This window comes from Musca vetustissima, unplaced genomic scaffold (assembly GCF_032173495.1).
Source record: "Musca vetustissima isolate MV318-11 ecotype Yass unplaced genomic scaffold, APGP_CSIRO_Mvet_v1 utg5355, whole genome shotgun sequence".
Classification (NCBI taxonomy): domain Eukaryota; kingdom Metazoa; phylum Arthropoda; class Insecta; order Diptera; family Muscidae; genus Musca; species Musca vetustissima.
Genome location: NW_026879329.1, coordinates 189033 through 195032, shown reverse-complemented (window position 1 = coordinate 195032; position 6000 = coordinate 189033).

Genomic DNA, 6000 nt, shown 5'->3' with positions numbered 1-6000 from the left:
AGGCTACAGTTTATCCATCTATTCCTTAGCATATGGTTGACCCAGTCTATAATTTCCTGGTCAACACTAAAGGCTTCTAAGGATTGGATAAGTGTTTCGGTGCTGACATTATTAAAGGCTCCTTCGATGTCAATGCAGACTGCTAAAGTGTACATTTTCTTATCGAAAGTTCCTTCGATGTGGTGTACTACCTCATGTAGAGCGGTTTCCACTGATCTCCCCTTTACGTACGCATGTTGTTTATATTTCAGCGTGTCATTGGGGATGCTGCTCTTTATCATGGTGTCGATTGTTCGTTCCATGGTTTTGAGTAGAAATGAAGTAAGGCTAATTGGCCTATAGGCTTTTGGTGCTGCGTAATTTGCCTTGCCTGGCTTGGGTATGAAGACTACCCTGGCTTCCTGCCAAGCTTTTGGTGTGTACGCAAACCTTATACATGCATTAAAGAGTGCCGCTAGATGTGGTGATATATAGTCGATCTCTTTTTGTAAAAGAGCAGGGAAGACGTTGTCTGGCCCTGCCGCTTTGTATGGTGAGAAGCTCTTTATAGCATCTCGTACCATTGATTCATCAATCTTAGGTTCCACAGATCTTGCTTCCCTTGCTACCGTAGCGTCATCACTTATGGATGGTCGGTGGGAAGTGAGCGTTCATCAGAAGCCTTATTGTTTCTTCAATTGTTTCTATCCTGTTGCCCTCACTGTCTACCATCGTTTCGGCTTGAGTGTGGGTTTTTGACAGAAACTTTTTTATTTTTGACACGTCGTTTACGCTATCGACCTGTTCACAGAAGGTTTTCCAGGAGTTGCGTTTGGCGGTTCTTGTCATTTTGTTGTATTCTTTCTGCTTATCGTGGAAGTTGTCCCAGTATACTGTAGATTTCTTGCGTCGTGCTCTATTGTAAAGTTTCCGGACCTCTTTTCCTTTATTTCGAATCTCCCCTGTCATCCAGGGTTTTTCGAAGGCAGATTTCCTTTCTCGAAGAGGACAACTTTCTTCGAAGGACTTTACTATTGCTTCCGCTAAGTTATTGACATTTTTGTCTATATCGTCAGTGCTTAGGCTTTCATAGTTATGTTGCCCTAGCCTTTCTTTGAGTAATTTTCCGAATTTTATCCAGTTTGTTTTGGACTTGTTTCGAAAATATATGGGTTTCGGCGGTGGCCGTAGGATTTTAAACCTAATATATCTGTGGTCCGAGAAGGAATATTCATGTGAGACTCTCCATTCTTGTACCTCGTCTATTAGGTTCGCTGAACATATTGTTATGTCTAATACTTCTTCTCTAATTCTATTAACGAAGGTAGGTTCGTTGCCTATGTTAAGAGTAATTAGGTCGTTAGTATTAAGATAGTCTAAGAGGGTTTCACCCCTTTTGTTAGTATTAGTACTACCCCATGCAATGTGGTGTGAGTTAGCATCGCTACCAATCAGTACTTCGTTACCTGTTTCTTTTGCTCTTCTCACCAGTCGTTGCAGCTCCGCCGTTGGTGGTGGTATCGGCGAGTCAAATGGAAGGTAAACTGATGCCAGGTAAATGTTCCCATTCCCGTGCTTCAGTATGGTTGCATCCGGTGTTGACAACTCTGGAGAGAATAAAAAGCATAAATTTTTGTGACATATTATACAGGTTCTTGGTCGGGAACCTGTATTTGCATAGAATAATTGGTAATTTATGTGGTTTAATCCAGAGACCTTGTTATTAACAGTCCATGGTTCCTGGATTAGACCGATGTGTATATTACCTTTAACTAGTTTTTCCATCAGAGCCGTTGTTGCCGTCTCACTCCGATGGAGGTTTATTTGGATGACTTCAATCATTTTTCATCCAAAAGGCGATCTTCCTGGGAGTCAGATATCTTCTCCTCGACTCCCTCGCCGTTTTTGTTGGGTTTTTCTCCCTCGCTGGTCTTTTTGGCTTCTTCTTCTCCGATCCTCGCCTTCCCGATCTTGAAGTAGACAGCGTTTGACACATAGTGGGCTTTGCCTTTAGTCTTGGCCAGACTTGCCATTGAAGACCTGTCCAAGCCTAACACAAGGAGGGTCCCATCTTTGTTCTCCTCCCTGTGGAAGACTTCCCATTTCTTCACCAACAGTGTCTTGTTTTGCAGACCAAAGACTTCAAGCATGTCCTCTGTCGAGAAGTCGCTGCCCCAACCTCTAACGAAGACCGTAGCTTTTTGTAGGTGAGGGATGTCTCTTTTCCTCACAAGCTTTAATTTTATTGCCTCGTCCGTGGTGGCAATACTTGCTACTAAATTCTTGAGGACCTCTATGCTCTTTGAGGACTCGAACTCCAGCATTAAGAAATCCCCTTTGAATTCGCAGCTGTTTAGATCTATGGGCTCTCCTCCTTGCCGCAGGTGCTCCATGATCTTTTTGTTGACCGCATTCATCACCTCATCGTGCGTCTCCTTTTTTAGTTTACCGGATGCGCTACGTTCGTCGATTACTGCATAGCAGAGCTCGTCCCTGTAACGCTTTCTGGCAACCTTTGCATAAGATGGCGGCTCCTTACCGATTGTTGCTACTGCCTTCCTCTTACGAGAAGGCCGGGCGTTCCTTTTGGAATTCCCAGTCTTCTCGGAAGATTTCGGTGTAGCGCCCGTCAACTCGATATTAGAGCCAGCTTCGCCACCCTCACTCGATGGATTCTGTGGACAGCCTCCTTGACTAGGGGTCGTGCTTAGCCTTCTCTTGCTATCGGTCGACGTGAAGCTCTTTTTCTTCTTTGCAGGTTTGGCATTGGTCTGCTCCTCTGGAGACCTAATCCTCTTCGCCGCTTCCGAGGAAGTGGAGGGAAGGTCAGGCTTGTCCTTCAGGGCATCCCGTTCCTGCTTGATTTTGTTCCTCCGGTTCATCCTGGCCAGTTTTCGCCTTTGTGCCCCAGATAACTGCTTTCTTTTTGTTGTGAGCTTAGCAATGTCCTTGCTCACTTCTTCCACCATCCTATCGGCCTCTTCTCTCTTCCGGCATTCTAGGACGGTTATATCGGTCTTACCTTCTTGGTCAGACCCGGAGTTAGAATTCGAGTCCCCACCCGCCTCTGAAGGCTGGGTCAGGCTTTCGCCTCCCCGGTGGTGACTGAAGTCTACCTTATTTGTGCCTGCTGGCTGAGTGCTTGTAGCAATACCCTCGACTACAGATGCCAAAGCACCCACATCTGTAGGAGATTTTTGCTCACGATCGCTGGATGACGACGGGGCGTGACTCGTGGGCAGATCAACGACACCCGCCGGTACTGAGTTATTTAGGCTCTGCACCGTAACTTTTATTATTTCTTCTTTACTTTCCATCTTTTGTTTTTTGTTTTAGGGGAACACCCCCGTAGTCAGTTTTTTGGTCCGCGGGGCAAAAAGCCCTAAAGTGGGGTGATCAGACTATTCCTTTACCTCCAGGGTTTAGCTGATAGTAATGAGATAGTCTGATCATCCCACTTCCCCCTATCCGCCACCTGGGGACGCGCCCGGTAGGAGACATCATTAAATACCAAAATGGATGAAGAAAACGCAAGTATTTAAAAATAAGGTAATACAAGAGTAATTGGCGAACGATTTTTTAGGTTCCAAATCCAAACAAAAAAGTGTGCATCCCTAACATGTCTGGAACACCATCGGTTATGTCCACCCCCATATCAATTGCAGATACAGGAATAACAGGTCACAACCCTTTTAAATGTTTGTGGGAAACAAACAACATCAATTTTCCGCTTGTTATCCATTTTTCTAATAAAAATGCTGTTTTTTAGTTTGCGCCAATTTTTTTGTTGTTTGTTTGTTGTTTTAATCAGCTGTGTCGAAACAATCTTTTTACTGGATGTTGTTCGTTTACTTTTTGCAGTTTTCTCTCTTGAAAAGGAAAAATAAATATTACTGGGAAAGTAAACGAACGAACCTAATACCGTTCATTTAAAGGCCCGTAATATAATTGAGCGAACTAATGGGGTTCTAAGGTCTGTGTTCAGATGCCTTTCTGCAGGACGTAGCCTGCACTGTACGCCTCATAAGTGTATATCTATTGTGAATGCGTGTTGTGCACTGCACAATATTGACAGGCATTATAATGCTCATTGGGAAGAAGTTCCTACAGTAGTACAAGTACCAATCATAAGCGAAAATGAAAGTGGTAGTTCTATTGCTTTAGATATACGAAGAACAATAACGCAGAGCTTAAATGAATAAAATTTAAAAAAGATAATATTTTATTTCAATTAATTAAATTTGTAATACAAAGAATATTTCTCTAATGTAGACATTGCAGTTGTTCTTCTAATAATTTTAGTTTTATTTAGTTTAGTTTATGTTCCTCTGCTTCATATTTCTTCTTTTTCATTTCTTTAAAGATCTCATAGTTTTTTCTTTGTAAGTCTTTGATTCTTTCATTTTTTCATTTTGTTTATACAGATCTTTTTCATTTTTTATTGTACTCGAAAGTTCACTTTGAGTTGCCGCTGGCTCTTCTAGTATATCGACCTTTTTATCTTCCGTTCGTACTCGTAAATTTCGTAAATTCTGGCATTCGTTGGCCATTTTAACTTATTTCACTACATTTTTCTGTTCCTTGTCAGTGTTTGGCTCGATTTCAAGCAGTTCCTCCAAGTGCAATGTAAATGATATAACTCCAAAAATGGCACCTTCTGGACTTAATGTCAAATCCATTTGTAACGGGTCCGCTGCCGTCTGATCCAATGCTGATAAAGACACTTCTTGCGATGGTCCACCACCGGTGATGTTATGGTTTCTTTTATTTTGCGCCATCTTCATTTTCAACTTTTTGCCTTAAAATGAATCACACTCTCTGCCATTTATTTGGAGTGCGTGTTGGTGGGCTATAGCAGTTATGGTCCTCTGAAATGACCTTCCACACATTATCGGTAGTGGCTTTGGTTTGACCAAAAGTCCGCACGCCGCGTGCTACATTTGGGTGAGTATCCATCCGCGCAATTAAGACCTCAAATAGTACTTTGCTGCCGCCTGCTCCAATGCTGATAAAGGCACTTCTTGCGATGGTCCACCAGCGGTGATGTTATGGTTTCTTTTATTTTGCACCACATGAATTCACATTCAACAGTTACCACCCATAATTCAAATTTGGCAACTGGCAAACTATGGTTACCATCCGTAACCGACCCATTAGTCTTCTCTTGCTGTCAAATTTTTAAACGCGAAATACCAACCAGAACAGGATAACAACTCTAAATATATTTCAGGAAAACGTAATGATAGTAATGTGGATAATTATTTGGGTTCGAATAAAAATATTTGTTGTTTATTTATTCTTCAAACAATAAATTTTACCTCGAATTCGCCTCCCTCTTAACCTTATGAATAAACCTGTTGAATTGAATTTTAATTGTCCATTGCCTGTGCATGTACCAGTACTCGACATCAATTGTATATAACTTCAAATAAATAAAAAATCTTTCACAAAATATGAAAACTGCCTTTAATAATCTTCGATAATAGGCGTGTCTGCTTACTTTTCCAGTAACATTAGGTTCGTTCGTTTACTTTCCCAGTAATATTTACTCAGTAAGAATTTGCAGAGAGTAAATACGAATTTTTCCTTCTCAAGAGAGAAAACTGCAAAAAGTAAACGAACAACATCCAGTAAAAAGATTGTTTCGACACAGCTGATTAAAACAACAATTTGTTTGGATTTGGAACCTAAAAATCGTTCGACAATTACTCTTGTATTACCTTATTTTTAAATACTTGCGTATTCTTCATCCATTTTGGTATATAATGATACAAAATCAAAATAAAATTCACAAAATAATCAATTTTCTTGAGAACAATTTTTTTGTTTGTTTACAAAACATAACAAAATAGCTGATTAAATATCAGCTGATGGTACAAGAAAATTCTTACTGAGTAAATTTTCCTTGTAAGAATTTGCAAATACTCAGTAACACAACTGTCAAATCTGCTCTCTCAATTCACTCTCCTTTACTGGACTTTTGGGTAAACGAACAACATTTTGTAATAATTTGTACAAATT